Source organism: Microcebus murinus, chromosome 8 (assembly GCF_040939455.1).
Source record: "Microcebus murinus isolate Inina chromosome 8, M.murinus_Inina_mat1.0, whole genome shotgun sequence".
NCBI lineage: Eukaryota > Metazoa > Chordata > Mammalia > Primates > Cheirogaleidae > Microcebus > Microcebus murinus.
The window spans coordinates 44,450,759-44,469,915 of record NC_134111.1 but is presented as its reverse complement, the minus strand read 5'-3'; positions in this window follow the sequence as shown (position 1 = coordinate 44,469,915).

Genomic DNA, 19,157 nt, shown 5'->3' with positions numbered 1-19,157 from the left:
GGCCTTTCAGCCACTTTATTATACAACTGCATGAAACATTGTACATGTGGAATCTCATTCTTCTTATCTGACCTTTGACAAAATAAGATAGTATAAAAATTTAAGGTTCCTGGCTGGGTGCGGTGGCTCACGCCTGTAATCCTAGCACTCTGGGAGGCCAAGGCAGGAGGATTGCTCAAGATCAGGAGTTCAAAACCAATCTGAGCAAGAGCAAGATCCTGTCTCTACTATAAACAGAAAATAAATTAATTGGCCAACTAAAAAATATATAGAAAAAAATTAGCTGGACATAATGGCATATGCCTGTAGTCCCAGCTACTCGAGAGGCTGAAGCAGGAGTATCGTTTGAGCCCAGGAGCTGGAGGTTGCTGTGAGCTAGGCTGATGCCATGCAGTCTAGCCCAGGCAACAAAGTGAGACTCTGTCTCAAAAAAAAAAAAAAAAATTTAAGGTTCCATTCAACAGCCAATTTTCCTCACACTCTAGGACATACATTGGCCAAACGATATTATAATAACACCATTCTCATTTTAGACATAGACTTATAGCTGTAAGTTGACCACTCAGCCAAAATTCTCCCCAAGGGACTTTTAGATGGAATAGAAATGGAGCCTTCCATGTTAAGACAAAACTCACAAACAACCACAAGCACAAGTTGACAACTAGACACTAGAGGAAATTCCCAATACAAACAATCTCAAATGCCAAGACCTACAAACAAATGGGTACCATATAAATGAGAACCAAATTCTCCTAACCCAAAAGGGGATGAATTCCCTAGGTTCCCTAGTTCCACTCAACTGTGACTTCCACCACAAAACAGTGCCACAAACAAACACCCTGCCACAGAGCTGGAAGGTTCAAAAACCTTCCCCAAATGAGTGGAATCACAGATCTTGGTGTGCACACCGGGGAACTTACCGAAATGGCCAAGGCATCACAAATCTTCCCAAATCTGTTTCCTGTCCCTCAACAAGGTTTAGGTTGCATGGAGCTGTGTCTAATTCGGGGACAGAGAGATGTGAGTTCCTGGAGCTAAAGAGGCTCCAGCAGGCCGGGCGCAGTGGCTCACACCTGTAATCCTAGCACTTTGGGAGGCTGAGGCGGGAGGATAGCTCAAGGTCAGGAGTTCTAAACCAGCCTGAGCAAGAGCGAGACCCCGTCTCTACTAAAAATAGAAAGAAATAAATTGGCCAACTAAAATTATATAGAAAAATTAGCCGGGCATGGTGGTGCATGCTTGTAGTCCCAGCTACTCAGGAGGCTGAGGCCGGAGGATCACTTGAGCCCAGGAGTTTGAGGTTGCTGTGAGCTAGGCTGATGGGACGGCACTCTAGCCAGGGCAACAAAGTGAGACTCTGCCTCAGAAAAAAATAAATAAATAAAAATTTAAAAAAGAGGCTCTAGCAGCCACTGGAGTGGCCCCTTCCTCACCCTAAAAAGATGGTGCTCCCACTGGCAAAGACCCATGGCTTGATCTGGGGCTGCTCCCTACCTCTTCCAACCACAGCAGCAGTTTCAGGCCACCACTCCAACAGGGCACCTATGGGCCCACCCACATGCCAAATTCTGCTACCAAAAGTTCAGCACTTGTCCCTGAGGCTGAATGAAGAACGAGGACAAGTGGTTTGAGGAAAAGGAAAGAGAAGTTTATTCATTTGCTGGCAAATGAGGAGGATGTCAGGCTCTTGTCTCAAAGAACCATCCTCCTCCTTTTAAGCAGAAATATGGAACTTTTGAAGGGGGTTTTCAGCTTCAGGCTATTGCTGTTTAACTGTGCTTGATGGTCTTAGTCCACCTTATCTCCATTCAAGATGACTTCAGGCCCTTTTCCTGGACAATTCCATTGAACCATCTCCTGTGGTTTAAAACAAAGAACACTCCTCTGCCCCTCTGATTACTGGTCTCAGGCAGGAATGCAGGTTTTAATTCATCAAAAAGGGTGAGAGGTTTTAAAGAGACAACTTGTAAAACATTTTTCCCTTTTTTAGGCCCTTACTTCTGTTACACTGCCTCCAGGCTCTTCTCCTTCCAGGATCATTTGTGCATCACTTTGAGAATCATCTTATTAAACTGATGCTTTGATGATATCACTTGCTTACTCAAAAGCTTTCTATGAAATCTTTTTACTTGTAAGATAAAGTACAAACCCCATTGCCTGCATTCAAAGTGAAGGAAATCAGAAATATTTTACTCCAAAATGTATTTCTTTGACATATTTTGAGAGAGCAGACATGAGTCTCACAGAGAGAAGTAACACTGCAAAGCTATCTTTTGTAGGGGGGAATTTACATCTGTAGAGAATCTGCATTAATATAGCCAGGTCTATCCTTACCTGATCTAGGAAAGATTAACTGAGAGTCTGACACCTTTAAATGTCTAAAAAGAAACATTTACCATCTATTTTGTCTGAGGGGTGCTGACTGTAAGGTTTCATCTATCTAACAAGACCACCTTTGCTAACTAGTCAAGCTTCTCCCTTTCTCTCTCTTAAAACTTCTTTTACTGCTTCCAAGCTCATAGTTTTTAAAAACCTCTATACCTCACTGAAGAGTTGAATCTTCATTCTGAGGGTTCCCATGTATACATGCTAAATAAATGTATATCTTTTTCCTCCTATTAATCAATCAGCCTCAATTCAGTGATTTTTCAGTGAACCTTAGCTACCTACAAAAGCTTTCATAATATGGCCTCCACACAGTTTGGGCCTTATTGCCCATGACTGCAGGAAGGAACCTTTATCCCAGCATAACTAAAACAATTCTTTACTCTAAAAATGCTCCATGCACCTTTGCCTTTGTCTTTGCCCCTGAGTTCTTACCATTCTCTCATCTTAAATACCCCAAACCAGCATCAAAATTCTATCTATCCTTTAGTCTTTTGTATATGCCAGTCCTGATAACCCTAACTGCAAGTTAGCTCTTCCTCCTTTGGAATTCTGTACTTCTTGTAGTTATGTTATATGAAGGAACCTTGTCTGGCCAATCAGACTAAAAGTTCCTGGAGGACAGAGATTGTGTTGTAAAGCTTTTTATCCTTCATAGCTGATGGCAGGGTGCCTTGGAATGTCATAAACACTTAGGTATTTGACGTAAGATTTATGGTATAAAAGACAAAATGGTTAGTCATACCAATAGACATACAAATGATTTTACTGGATTTTTCTAGCTGTAATGATTGTCATTCAATAAAGTAGCACTTCCATCCCTCTGTACCACAAGAAAGAAAAATAAAAAAAATAAAAAATAAAAAAAAAAAATAAAGTAGCACTTGAATGTGATGTGGTCATTCATCCAACAAGCTGTCTTAGATAATTAAATTGAGTTTCTTGCTTTGCATAGAATCTTCAGAGAAATTACTTGGAATATTCTTAAAATAACTCAAGTACATACCAGTCAGCACATATCTTTTCACTTGTTTCAATTGCTAAATTAACACTGACTTGTATTTTTCTTAATTATAAGTTCCTGGAGACCTAAGACCATGTCATATTTAGGTTTATTTTTGCCAGTGTATGCTTGTATATCTTACTCATGCAAGATGCTCAATAAAGATATAATGACTTTTTCTAATTTAGATATATTTAACTTATTTGAATTATAAATCAGAAGGAAAACCTATATTAACCACTGCATTTAATATTATTTTGAAAGAAACAAAGACTCAAAACTTTAAACCAAAATGTGTCTATTGTTTAAGTACAATTATCACCTTGCTTAGCCTCACCAGACAGCTCAGTAATTTGATACAGCACTGAAAAGAAGAGGTGGTTTAGGAAAAAAGCAGGCAACAATACAAAAAAAAAAAAAAATCTTCGGCAACATCTCAGTTTGCAATTTAAAATCTGAAAGACTTTGCAAACTTTCATTTCCAAGGCACAGTAGCAGCTATGTATTTACCATCTGTAAAATGTAGTTTTGCTGGATGATAACAAGGCCAGTTCAAGAAAAAAGAATTCAGGCTTTTTATTGTCAAGTCTCAGCACAGAGCAACACTGTTCCTTTATTCTTAGTTTCTGGGAGAGAAAAAAGTAAAGTTCCTTCTAAGAAAAAATAGAAATTATTTTATCCCAGAAAGGCAGTCTTTGGGTGATTTCTGACTTTTCTTAAATAATTTTGCATTATTATAAAGTCTTTAAATATTTTTTCTAAGCTACACCTTTTAACTACTGCTCCCCTATGTGAAAGATGTAGGACAGACTGGAAATTGACTAATATGACCTAAGGTCGTATGGACTCTATGTCTCAAGGAATTTCAAAATGAATTTATTTTTTTACAAGGGAAGGAAAATAAGCTTAAACATTTAGAAAAATAGGGCTTAGAAATCCCTAGGGCTTTGTAGAAGGGGCTGCTTGATTGTACAAATACAGTGGGAGATGTTCCCTGTTCTAGAAGACAGCCTGACCTTTCAACGTAGACATTTTAAAAAAGAAAATAAGCAACTAAAAAAATGTTAGCTCAAGGTGGAAAGTTCCTAGCAACAAATCATTTTATATGTGTAACCTAAATGTCAGCTGTGGGCCCCTTGCACTCCAGGTGATCTGGTTAAACTTGATCTTGAACCCCATTCCACAGTTCTAAGTGCCTACTCCATAATTTCTGACTTTCTTTCTCACACTTTCTTTGCTGCCATAACCATTGTTCTTTCGCTCCCTATCTGTAAAACTCCACAATACCCTAGATGCCAAACACAATCTCTTCTCTGAAAAGTCTACTACTTTTCTGAAATATCATCTATGAAATGATAGGACAGTATCTGACACACTGTTGATTGCTCTTCAGTATTTAAAATAGAGAACTTCATTAACAACTAAAACGGGCCAGGCACGGTGGCTCATGCCTGTAATCCTAGCACTCTGGGCAGCTGAGGAGGGCGAATTGCCGCAGGTCAGGAGTTCGAAACCAGCCTGAGCAAGAGCGAGACCCCGTCTCTACTATAAATAGAAACAAATTAATTGGCCAACTAATATATATAGAAAAAATTAGCCGGGCGTGGTGGCGCATGCCTGTAGACCCAGCTACTCAGGAGGCTGAGGCAGCAGGATTGCTTGAGTCCAGGAGTTTGAGGTTGCTGTGAGCTAGGCTGATGCCACGGCACTCACTCTAGCCTAGGCAACAAAGTGAGACTCTGTCTCAAAAAAAAAAAAAAAAAAAAAAAAAAAAACTAGAGCAGTTTCCATAAAAATCCACTTTTCTCACTCAGTATATAAATGTGATAGGTTGGGCGCGGTGGCTCACGCCTGTAATCCTAGCTCTCTGGGAGGCCGAGGCGGGCGGATAGCTCAAGGTCAGGAGTTCGAAACCAGCCTGAGCAAGAGCGAGACCCGTCTCTACTATAAATAGAAAGAAATTAATTGGCTAACTAATATATATAGAAAATATTAGCCGGGCATGGTGGCACATGCCTGTAGTCCCAGCTACTCGGGAGGCTGAGGCAGGAGGATTGCTTGAGCCCAGGAGTTTGAGGTTGCTGTGAGCTAGGCTGACGCCATGGCACTCACTCTAGCCTGGGCAACAAAGCGAGACTCTGTCTCAAAAAAAAAAAAAGTGTTATTGTTGTTGCATTGTTTGAAGGTTTGTTTAGAGTGGTTGCAAAGAAGGCTTGCAGCATGGGCTCTCGCCAGTCTGTAGGCTTCACTGCCCAAACTCCTCCATCTCTCATTTTTTATCTCTTTCTCCAAATTAAAGAGTGAATATTTCCCTCTGAACTTCTTCAGGTGGTCCCAGCACCTCTGGGCCTCTAGGACACACACACACACACACACACACACACACACACACACCCTTTAGTCCAAACCTTGGCATATTTTTCCAACACAAATGCTCTTCTCTTCCTAAGAAAAATTCACAGTGAAGCTGTCTACACCTATGTTTTTCCATTTCCTTACATGTGTCACAGAAGGAATGGCCTGAGGAAAAAAAAGGGCAAAAATATTTTCTGTCTCTTTAAAACATCCTCCACTCTTTTTGGGAACCTGCATCCCTGCCTTAGGCCAGTGGTTGGGAGGGGCAGGGTAGGTCTTTTGTCTTTGTACTAAAGGAGATGGCTCAGCCCAGACCTGGTAAAGGGAGGTCCTGGGTGGAGGGCAGGGCACTGTTTTTGAAGGGAGGGTCAGAATCAGCAACTGTAGTTGAATAGTAATTGCCTAAAGCTGAAGACCTGTCCTTTAAAAGCTCTGTATTTCTGCTTATTAGGGGCACAATGGCATGTCAGACGGGAGTCTCCATCCTCCTCCTTTGCTGCCAAAGTAATAAAACTCTTTCCTTCCTCCTCAAATCACTTGTTCTTGACTTCTGATGCAGCCTTGAGAATGAGTGCCAAACTTTCGGTAACACATGTATGTACTACCGTGTTTCCCTGAAAATAAGACAGGGTCTTACATTTATTTTTCCTCAAGGAGACATCCTAGGGCTTATTTTCAGGGGATGTGTTATTTTCCCCTCAAATCCTCAGCATGCAGTACGCTCAGGATGACCAGGACCTGACAGGGGGAGTGGACCTTGTTGGTGGGGCTGCCCGCACCTTTCCAGTCACCTCTTGGATAGTAGCTGTCACGACGGGGCAGATGAGAAGGGCTGCTCGTCTTCTTTACCGCTCCGCAGACGCAATGCATGGGTTGTGCAGATGCGCTGCGTAGCCACGCCCATCACTAGGTCTTATTTTCAGGGTAGGGCTTATATTTCGCAAATGCTTATTTTATGGGTAGGTCTTATTTTCGGGGAAACATGGTATGTCCTTTATATTTTGAGTTGCATTTCTGGTCACTTTGTTCTCCATGAAAGGAGTGTTAGAGCGGGAAACCGTAGGACCACAGAACAAAGAGACAGGGTCACTGAGGCTGAAATCATCAAAAGGAGTTTTATTGACTAGCTCGAGCTAGGGTCTAAGTCCCAGAGCACCGATATGGCGGCCTCTATTGGGACAAAGACCCCGTGCACTGTGGGACAGAGCTCTTTATGCCCTAGGTGCATAACCTGTCCACGCACTTGACCTTTACTTTGATTGGTTGGCCCCTTGCGCCCATGCACTTGCCTTTTACATTGATTGGTTGGCTCCTTATGTACTTGCTCTTTTGTTTAATCCCAAAAATTTACTGCAATAGTTGGCCAGCTCAACCCAACTTCCTAAAAACAAGCAATATACATAAACTAAAAGAAAGCAATTAGCCTGAGGCTTCACAGGAGAAGCCCAGAAGACTTCTCCCTTACATAAAACTAAAACTTGTGTCCCTCTCTTTAAATAAGAGCTGTCCCATCCTGATGGGTAAGGGGGGGGGGTTTCGACCAGCTCCCACTGTGGTTCCCACAGAGTGAAGCCACGTGACTTAAAGCTGTGTTCCCACAGGCCTCCATAGCTCATCTTCAGCCATTGTACTGTTCTTTAAACTACTGTGTGTCTGCCTACTTCATTTGCCCTCTGGATAAGTCTGCCCTTTCAGGATTAGATTAGAGCAAGCCCAGCTGCAGTGGGTGGATAATCATCTGCTTTATGAGTGAGGGGCATTTGAAAAGTTTACTCCTTTTCTTAAATATCATCCATGAAATGATACTACAGTATCTGACACATTGTTGATTGCTCTTCTGTATTTAAAATATAGACAAATGCATTTGTCTCTATTAACACTAGAACATAAATTAGAGGATATAGATTAATAATTAGGAAGTGTGATTCTAAGTAAAAGAACTACTGAATCAGAACCTGCCCTCCCCACTTCTCCCACCTCTCTAAATTCCACCAGAATTGAAGATTCTGTCCCAACACCTCCTCCTTCTCCTGTTACTAAAAGCTTGGCACTTGTCCTTGGGGCCACATCAGAAGAATAAGCACAAGTGATTTCAGGAGAAGGAAAGAGAAATTTATTAATTTGCTGGCAAATGAGGACGATGGAGACTCCTGTCTGAAATGCCATCATCCTAATAATAAGCAGAAACACAGATCTTTTAAAGAGAGGCCATTCAGCTTCTGACAATTGCTGTTTAACTACAGTTGAGGATTCTGATGGTCCCATCTCCGCCTAAGACAATCCTGTGACCTCCACCCACCTGGGAGGCCCAGCTGGACTTGTAGGGCTTCACCTGCTGGTCAGGGCGGGGCTGAGCCATCTCCAGTAACACAAAGAACAAAAGACATTCCCCTGCTCCTCCCAACCACTGTCCTGAGGCCGGGATGCAGGTTTTAGTTCCCAAAAAGGAGTGGAAGATGCATTAAAGAGACAAAATATTTTTGCCTTTTTTTCCAGGCAGTTCCTTCTATTACATATTCATCACTGTCAATATTTCCCTTCCATGTCTATGAGAGGAGGAGTGATTACTCTGTCACAGTCCTAGAGATCTTCCAGAAGTCTTCTGCAGACAATAACTTTTCTTCTTCTGTGACCTATGAGTATGTATCTGACAATTAATAGAAGAAACAATCCAGTAGGAATAAGAACTTTCCAACATTTGAATTGACCAATGTTAGCATGGGCTACTGTGGACTTAGTAAACCCTCTGTGCAGAACAACTTAAATAGAGAGGTTTGACAAACAATTTCCCACAATGTTCTGGATAAGAATTGAACTCGATGATCTTTAAGGTCTCCCCAAATGTTGAGCTTCTAGTTACTGCCTTGTGTTTTCCATTGAAGTAAAATACAGCTGTTAAAGAATGCCTTTGTTATGTACTTTTGCATGTTTCTCTCTCAATAGATAGATTGACAGATAGATACAAATAGCTCAAAAACATTGGCCATTCATTCCTTTCAAGTATTTAGACCACCCTGTGCAAAATAAGCGTTCAAGAAAATGTATGGATTAGACTAGGACAGATCACTTTGAAAGGGGGTTAAGAAAGGGAAGGCCAGGTGCCCAGGTACAGTGGTTCACACCTGTAATCCTAGCACTTTGGGAGGCTAAAGCAGCAGGATTGCTCAAGGGAGGATTGCTTGAGGCCAGAATTTCGAGACCACCTTGAGCAAGAGCGATACCCTGTCTCTACAAAAAAAAAAAGAAAGATTAGCTTGGCATGGTGGTGCATGCTTGTAGTCCCAGCTGCTGGGGAGGCTGAGGTAGGAGGATCCCTGGATCCCAAGAGTTTGAGGTTGCAATGAGCTATGATGATGCCATGTACTCTAGCCCAGAGCAAGACCCTGCCTCCAAACTACCCACCTGCAAAAAAAAAAAAAAAAAAAAAATGGAAGGGAGGAAAACTTGGAGAGACAATAAAGCAGATACAAACCAGCACCATGAAGCACCAGATTTCCAGGGTTTAGGATGCAAGAAAGGATGAGAGTTCACACAGAACCAGGGGGGGACCCTTCAATAACTTCACTCTTATTCTACCATTGGGCCCATGCACAGGAATTATCACTACCACTGCTGACCAATATGCAACACCGGCTCTCATTCTCTTCCCTCTTGTCATCATTTCTGCTTTTCTACTTAAGGGGAAGATCATTTTCAGGAAATAATAAACAACTGTTTAATAATCGTGGCAAATAGATCCACAAATTCTGTAATTGTCCCATTTGATTGGAGGAAATTACCTAAAAGCAGAAGAGAACCTAACCACAGACAAAATAAAGCAAATGCATCAAACCCATAATTGGGTACACAAATGTACAGCATCTATTGGTGATTAAGGACTGGGAGGTGACTATAATATTTTGCCTGGGTATGGGGTTAGGGGAAACTTCCCCTCCCCCACCTCCTTCCCCTGTCACACTCCTCCCCTGGTGGCCCACTCCCCCTTAGCTGAAAGATCAACTCACAATTGAGGCAGAGTAACAAGAGAAATAGGTTTATTTACCATGTGGATGGGGAGAATCAAGGAGTGATTACTCAATATCTTAATGGAATCCATATATTTATTTTTTTATTATTATTTTTTAAGACAGAGTCTCGCTTTGTTGCCCAGGCTAGAGTGAGTGCCGGGGCGTCAGCCTAGCTCACAGCAACCTCAAACTCCTGGGCTCAAGCAATCCTCCTGCCTCAGCCTCCCGAGTGGCTGGGACTACAGGCATGTGCCACCATGCCCAGCTCATTTTTTCTATATATATTAGTTGGCTAATTAATTTCTTTCTATTTATAGTAGAGACTGGTCTTGCTCTTGCTCAGACTGGTTTCTAACTCCTGACCTCAAGTAATCCGCCTGCCTCGGCCTCCCAGAGTGCTAGGATTACAGGCGTGAGCCACCCGTGCCCGGCCGGAATCCAGATATGTTTATACACACCTTTTAGAGGAGGTGGGTGGAGATGAGTATAGGTTAATCCTGTTTAAGGGCAATAAATGGTTGCTAGGGAGGATGAATAGATACTTGGGAGGATAAATTGGGGGACATAGATTGACTTGTAAATTAACCTGAGAGACAGGTATTATGTTTAAAATGATTTGGGCCAGGTCTGATTGCATTCTTGATTTTCTTTCCTCCAATATATTGAGGTAACGGAGAGGGGAAAGGAAGTCAATTGTTCTTTTTGATGGATCAGTCCAGTTTATGCAGATAAAGGGAAAGCCTCTTCAAGTGCCTTTTTATCTTGAAGGGCCTTTCATTCAAAATACTCTTTATACCACGGAGTCATATTTTGGGGTGAAATTTCCTGAGCTCCTTTACTGGCAAAGTATGGTCCATGGACCAGCAGCATTGCAGCTCTTGAAAAATGCAGAATCCCAGACTCCACTCCAAACTTACTGAACCAGAATCCGCCTTGTAACAAGAGCCACAGGTTGCTTACTTATACGTTCAAGTTTGAGAAGCACTGATAAACAGTGGGCCTTGTCCCTTGGGAGGAAGGCTTATTCTAAGTCAGCTAGGAAACAGTTAAATAAGCAGTCACCTCCTGGAGAGGCTATTTTGCCCGCACTAGGGCTTCTGTTACTGAGGACAATGTGTGATAACTTTTCTGAGACTTTGGGAGGAAAAGGTTTGTAAATCATTGATTCCCGGTTATAACACTTAAGCCCATTTCTGTCTGTTCTACCTATAATCATGCGTCAAAAACATTTTTTTTTCCCCATCATTATCTAAAATTGAAACACACCGGCCACATCTTTTCTTTAGGTCACATTAACGATTTCTTTTTAACTGTGGTAAAAACAATGCTACAAATGAAGAAAACTTTTTAAAGATATCCTGTTGATTTCTAGTTTGTACATAAAAAGCCCTAATGAATAAGTCAGAAAGTTTTCAGCCTGGGAATGTGCTTTGAATTTATGGTCATATCTGTCAACAAGCAAATTAGGGATGGACAGTGGAGGATACTGTCACTGCAATAAATATTTAAGTTTAAAGCTTGGACATCATATTTATAAGGACAACTTAATAGTTCAATGTATGAAAGTCATAAAAAGTACTCTATGATTCTTCTAGATTAAGTGGTTAGTTAAGTATAAAATATTCAATAAGACATACTCTTCAATAAGACCGAAGAACAGCTTAAAATACATTTTTTTTTTTTTTTGAGACAGAGTCTCACCAGGTTGCCCTGGCTAGAGTGCTGTGGCGTCAGCCTAGCTCACAGCAACCTCTAACACGTGGGCTCAAGTGATCCTTCTGTCTCAGCCTCCCAAGTAGCTGGGACTATAGACATGTGCCACCATGCCTGGCTAATTTTCTGTCTATATATTTTTAGTTGGCCAATTAATTTCTTTGTATTTTTAATAGAGATGGGGTCTCGCTCTTGCTCAGACTGGTCTCGAACTCCTGAGCTCAAAGGATCTGCCTGCCTTGGCCTCCCAGAGTGCTAGGATTATAGGCATGAGCCACCGCACCCGGCCTATATTCTTAAGATAAAATTTTAAGAATGGAATTATGGAATTGAAGAATATGAATTGTTTAAGGCTCTTGCTTTTATGTTACTGCAAAATTGAAAGCTAATTTAAAATTTCACAAATATACATGAAGGTCCATTTTGCCACGTATTAACTCTGTATATTACCATTTAAAAGTATTAACCATCAGACAGGATCTGTTCTAGATGGGCATAAAGCATAACATTTTGACTATGTATCTCTAGAGAGAGACACTTTAAGGGCAAAAGAACCTTTTAAAAAAAAAAACCATTTTCTGTAATCTTATTGATAGTACTTGTAATGGTGTAGGCATCGTTATTCCAAGGCTACAATGTGGGAATATAGTTCAAAGCAAATGAGTAATTATGATGTTGTCCTTAAAAATTAATATTTTGGGCCAGTGTGGTGGGTCACGCCTATAATCCTAGCACTGTGGGAAGCTGAGGGGGGGCGTGAATTGCTCAAGGTCAGGAGTTTGAAACTAGCCTGAGCAAGAGCGAGATCCCGTCGCTACTAAAAATGGAAAGAAATTAATTGACCAACTAAAAATATATAGAAAAAATTAGCCGGGCATGGAGGCACATGCCTGTAGTCCCAGCTACTTGGGAGGCTGAGGCAGAAAAATCACTTGAGCCCAGGAGTTTGAGGTTGCTGTGAGCTAGGCTAACGCCACGGCACTCTAGCCCAGACAGCAGAGTGAGACTCTGCCTCAAAAATAAATAAATAGGGAAATAGATAAGGGTATAAACTAAACAAGATTTTCCATAAGGTAATAATTGTTGGAACTGGGTGACAGGGACACAGAGGTTTATTATTAATCTATTCTCTTTCCTTTTGTATGTATTTAAAGTTTTCCAGAATAATTTTTTATTTTAAAGTACAAAACATTTTTGAAGGGGAGAAGAGAGATTGAATCTAATCACAATCTTCCAGGCCTACAGGAAAGAAATTACATAGTCAGACCCTTTCTAAAGCATTAAAAAAATGTGTGAGCTGATAATCTTCTGGCCATTGTGAAAGCAATGTTCTCCTTGAACCAACATCTGCACCCAACTTAATGTAAAACAGTGTAGTATAAAAGGATGGCTGCAGTTCTTAGAACTCAAATGATACTTATTTTCTTGGGTCCAAAAATGAAATACAAATGTATTTTAAAAACAGAGTACGGGCCGGGCATGGTGGCTCATGCCTGTAATCCTAGCACTCTGGAAGGCCTAGACAGGAGGATAGCTTGAGCTCAGGAGTTCAAGACCAGCCTGAGCAAGAGCAAGATCCTGTCTCTACTAAAAATAGAAAGAAATTAGCTGGACAACTAAAAATATATAGAAAAAAATTAGCCAGGCATAGTAACCCGTGCCTGTAGTCCCGGCTACTTGGGAGGCTGAGGCAGGAGGATGGCTTGAGCCTAGGAGTTTGAGGTTGCTGTGAGCTAGGCTGACGCCACACCACTCTAGCCTGGGCAACAGAGTGAGACTCTGTCTTAAAAAGAAAAAAATAGAGTGAACCCTAATGTGAACTATGTTCCTATGGTCTGTGGGTAATTGAGATATGTCAGTATTGGTTCATCACTTGTAACAAATATACTACTGTGGCGGGGAATGTTGAAAACAGGGGAGGCTATGCATGTGTGGGGTCAGGAGGATATATGGGAAATCTCTTCACTGTCCTCTTAATTTTGCTATAACCCCAAAATTGATCTAAATATACTCTTAAGAAAATGAAACAAAAATGAAAATACTATCATCAAATATTCTCCTTCGTTAGCTTTCTATTATTTATTTTTTAGTATTAAAAATGAAGTTTTCTAGAATATAGATGAAGCAAACTTATCTAGCCATTTTGAAAACTTATTATCTACTGGGATTTTTTTTTTTTTTTTTTTTTTTTTTGGTAAATATAGTTTGCCAACATACAAATTCAAGTAAAAGACTTAGTGTCCAAATGGGGCACCCAACTGCAAGGCACTCACAGAAGTCTCTCCTTGATGGGTTTCCTCCGACACTTTGGACAAGTTTCTGTGTAATCACAGTGGCTAGAAAGCTCTTCCTCAAGATCACACAGGGAGAATCAGTGTTTTTTTTGTTGTTTGGTTTTCATTTTTCTTCCCAGAAGTACCCAACCCTGGTGCTGTTCACAACACAGTATCTTCAAGATACATTAACATACACAACTCATTTAGGATCTCAGACTCACAGACTGAAAGATTTGAAAAGGCTCTGAATCTCTATTACAGTGAGAGAATTTTCGGGATACAAAGTTCATAGTGTTGAGGTAATTTGCAAGCACATAGTCAAATTCTTCAATAAACTTGGCACAGGTTTAAAGTCCTAAACCGTCTTGTTCTTGGACAGCTTCACTTTTATTACCCTTGGAGGCAGCTGGCCCCTCCTTTGGCCTTGACACTACGGTCATTGTCCTTTCTTGCTAGGCCTACCACAATCCCAGGCCTCCGCTCAGTTTCACTTGCACAGATTTCCTAGGCCTTTTGAGAGCTGGTGTCCTTTCTAGCCAGGGCCCCAAGTCAAGTTCACTTCACTCAAATGAGAACTACTCTAGTAGCTCCAAATGTGAACTGAGAGTTTTCTGACCAACTTTCCTCTAGAGCCTGAGTAGCACGCAGTTTACCTGAGTTAGGGCATCCTCCCATGATGAGTATGTTTGGGGTTTTTCTTACTTGTTTCATTTTTTCCTTCTCCTTCCTCGTGCTTCAGAATTTTACTGAACTTGCAGTGTCCTCTTGTTTATGCTTCTGATCAAACACACCTGAGGATTCCCCACCACCAGCCTCCAATCTTTGAAAATACCCAAGTTCTAAATGCACTCTTAGGCTTGTAAACTCTGTCTGAAAGTTGAACCCTTACCATAGACCCTTTGGCCCAGCAAAATATGGAGAATAACATTTCCAAACGCCATGTGTGGGGACATTCCTGCTGTCCACCCTGATCCCCTTGGGGTCCCCTCTTCAGAGACTGACCTCGATCTGCCAGAGCGCCTTCGGCCTGCCTCCCGTGTATAGAGGACCAGAAAATGCCAGGGAGGCACTATGTTCCTGGGAAAGCCCACAGCCAAGTACTGACTCGTTTGGGAGTTTGATAGCCCAGCCTTTGCCTCAAAGTGGGACAAAACTGAGATGTAACATACATTCCCTGTGGTGTCAGTGTGAGGCTGAGAATCTACCTGAAATGTCTCTTGCTTGTCTTCTTCTGCCTTCTCAGTCCCACTTCCTTGACTCCCTAAGAGCACTTCCTGAATAAATCAAGGATATTAACACATGAATTCTTATCTCAGGGTCAGCTTCCGGGTAACTCAGCCTGAGAGTCCATGCTGTCAAAATGCCAACATTTAATTACAGTCAATCTCTGAAATCTGCAAAGCGGATCATTCTAGATTTGCCAAAATTGTGGAGGAGGACGTTTGTACCTCCATTCCAAACAAATAAATCTAGAGATAAAATTATCCTTTGGTAATTTTTTATATTGTATTATTTTCTTTGGTGATAGCTTTTTTAAAAACTTGTGTTCAATTTTCACATTTTTAAAGAGTCAAGGTTTACATGCATGTATTTTTTAGTAAAAATTTCAAGAAAAAGAAAGGATTTAACTTATCCATATAGTAGCGTAAATACAATCTATTGACCTCTATTTTTGCTCCCAAATATTCTGGATTATTTTCTTTTATACTACATAGATCAGATATATGATCAGTCCCAGAAGCTATTGTAAACAATTGGCTTTGGTTTATAAAGCAAACTCTAACAAGTTCCCAAGTTTATTATATAAGATTTAAATATAACTACGTATATGACATTTCATATTGTGAATATCATATGAAATATGACATTTCATATTGTGAATTCACATATTATATCCTTAAAGTTTTTTTAATGTTATAAGCACATATTTTCAGATACATCAAAATCATATTAAAGGGCATATTTTTTATGTGAAAATTCACCTTAATTTTATTATTACTAATTTTTCTCAAGTACAAATGTAATACAATTATAAACACTTTTTATACTGTCTATTAAAATCTAGAAGGAAATACACCAAAATATTATATTTGTGGAGCTATTCTTTTTTTCTACTTGTCTGTATTTTTAAGATTATTATGAAAATATGCTATTTTTTATAATAACTTTTAAATACAATATAGATGATACAATCAGAGCTAATAGAAATGTTTAAAAAGTAAAACATTCTAAAATATGTAAGCTCATATAATTTTTATAGATTTTTTAATGTCTCTTGTACTAGCTCATAAAGAAAATATTCTGGATTCTGGATGATTATATTGAAAAATCACAAGCTATGTTTCCTCTACCTAGTAATTGTCTAAAACTGAAGCACAATTTGTATTTGCTAAACAAATTATATTTCATGGTTTAAAAGACTGTAAAAGTTTTTAAAAAGCTTTTATTTAGCTTTGTGTTCATTAACTGATTAAGCAAGATATTTCACAATAAACATTAATAGAATATAAGGCAGGTTTTCTGGTTCTTACATTACATGTAGAAATTCAAAATTCTTAGTCACATGTAAAAACCTCTAAGCAAACAAGAACATCTATTTATATAAGCAGACTAACATGAAACAGAAGATACAAGAATTTAACATTTGCCATCCTTAAATGTAAACATCAATACATCAGTGATTTGTGTTTGAGATTTCCATTTATTGTCATGATCTGGCTAACATTTTATGTATTTAGTCACCGCTTACAATATCACAGTTCTAAGGAGAACCTTTAGTCTAGAAGGTACTTTACACACTCTTTAGTACATTGGACTTCATTTTCAGACACTTCATACTTCAAAGGAAGACTTGTCTTAATCTACTGGAAGGAATACAGAGATTTAGGGAGCTAATTTAACAAATAGAGGACTTCTACTGGGAAAAGAGTTGTGTCCACAGAACAACACCAGATAAAAAATGAACTTAGTGTTGACATAAAAATTTCAGTCATTTGTAGAAGAGTGTACCACAATTATTCTACCCTTAAATTTTTTCAAATAAATTAGATATGTGACATCTGCATAGTAACACTTAAAAAACATTAAAACATCTAAAATAGCAAAATATCACCAAGTCTCAGCTCCCATTTACTTCTCATTTGGTAATCACTGTCATAGCATTTCTTTTGACCAGCTGTTCTCTGTCTTCTAAGAGCAAAACCATACCAAGAATGGGCATAACTTTCAGCAACATAAAAGACATCAGATAAGCTTTATAGAAAAAAAAGGATGATTTAATATGAGACAGGCTACCATGGCAAGATACTATGAATAGTCTGCCTCAGGGGGTCTGAACGATAGAATAACTGTCAGGATGTGGTGGACTCATCTGGATTCAGGCTGAACTTTGTCATTGCTTGAAGATCTTTCCAATTGCATGAGCTTGTGATTATTCATGGAGGAAAGGTTTTTGTATCATCTACAAAATTTGACCTCTGTAACGTTAGCTTTATGGAAAAAGTTAGACATACTTATTTTCCAGGCAATGATTTAAGAAGGAAAAATATTTATGAGGTACTAGATTGTGATGTCTTGCAATGCAAGGTGCAATAAAATGAATGAGTTTTTTCTTTACCTAAGAGGTATTTTTAATTGGTTCAAATAGAAAACACATAGTTAAATACACACGTAAATTAATGAGCTATTGGAATGGCAAGTTAACATTTAAATAGCTCACAAAGCAAGAAGAATCAGTGTGAATGACCTCTGAATTGAAAAAAAGGCAAGCTGAACTGTCTTCAGTAATTGTTTTGGCTGCATAAAGTCTGAAGCAATGAAAGAGGTCCCAAAGTTCTTTTACAGAACCCATAGGACTCAAATATAATTTGTATTCGATGAAGTCTTGGAAAGAATTATGGAAAATTATTTATATTAAAACATGAAAATTTACAATATTGTGGTCCTCATGTTTAGCCCACCTTTGTCAACTTCATGAACCCATTAAGAAGCAAAAAATTCTTGAGTTATTCTAGTAATTTTGATAGGGTAAACCTAGTCTAGGAAGAAATATTATGCTCTTTATTTATTATGGTTTTTATTTATTATGCTCTTTATTTAACAGCTGGTACATACTCCTTACATTTTTATACCAATTAACCTTTTCTTTTATTTCTCAGAAATATGAGTGCAACTAGATGAGCCAAAGACAGTGCCAGGCTTTTCACACTCCTATTTATTAATCACACATATGAAACCCCTAAGATATTTTTCCTAGTTAAATACAGCCATTAGGTTGAAATCCCGGCGGCCTGACTCATTGCCACAGGGAAGAAATGTAGTGCACCCCAGGGACCAAGCATTTCTCCCAGCATGTTGAGGCCTTTTAGCTTTTGCTGTTTGTTCAAATATAAGCAAGTTGTGAAATTTAGCTCATACGAGTCCTTGGCCAGTTTCCTTTGTCCTATACCCCTCTCAGCTACTTAGAGATTCACCCTGGCTGCCTCTTCCAGCTCTAGCTTGAGGGAATGCCTTTTGTTCTCCTGGCTAACCCACCAAACGTACCCAGGAAAGGCCAAAAGAAACAGCACCATTGACAGACGTTACAAAATGGCTGTCCCTCTGCCAGGAGCTCCAGTAGACTCTCGAAAACCCTCAGGAGGTCTCCAGGGGTGAGTTGAGTGTAACTTACAAGCCTGCAGACTTTCTGGAGCTCTCTGCTGTCTGGGGATCAATGCTTTCTCATAAGCAGAAGGTGTAGGATAATTTCAGGTTGACTTACCTGACTTATTTACAGAGCTTGCCCATGGCCCAAGTATAAGAAAGGTAAAGACAATGTCCCTCCAAGAAGAGATGGGGAGGTAAGTGAATGGCTGCCCAGCCATGTCAGGAAACCAAAAGCACTCAAAACACACTGGGCTATTCCTGCCCACTAAAAACCCGCTATTCAGTATTTTTAAGTATTATAATACATTATTAAGTCAAAATGGGAAATCATCGAAGGACTTTGAGAAGAAGAACTGTGTTTTAAAAAAGTTATTCTGGCTGCTCTGAGGAATATAAACTGAAGAAGACAACAATGGGATTGAGGAGATGAATGAGAGTCCAGCTGGCATAGGGAAAACAAGATGGTGGCTTGGTTTAGCGCGCTGGCCAGTAGATTGTGTCTATAAGAAACAATGTTTCATTTTAGAAGAGTTTATTTGAAGACTTTCTTTGTGACAATAGTTACAGAACAAAGCTGTTTACTAAGGCCACTTCTAGTACCAAAAATACAACTATGTCATCTGTATACAACAGTGTGTCTCTTAGCTAACCTCTCTGTTCCTCAACTTTCTCTTCCATAAAATGGGCTAATGGTAGTACAAAGGGTTGTTTTGAGAATTGAAAGCATTAATATACATAAAGCTCTTAGAATAGAGTTTTGTACCTATGTATAAG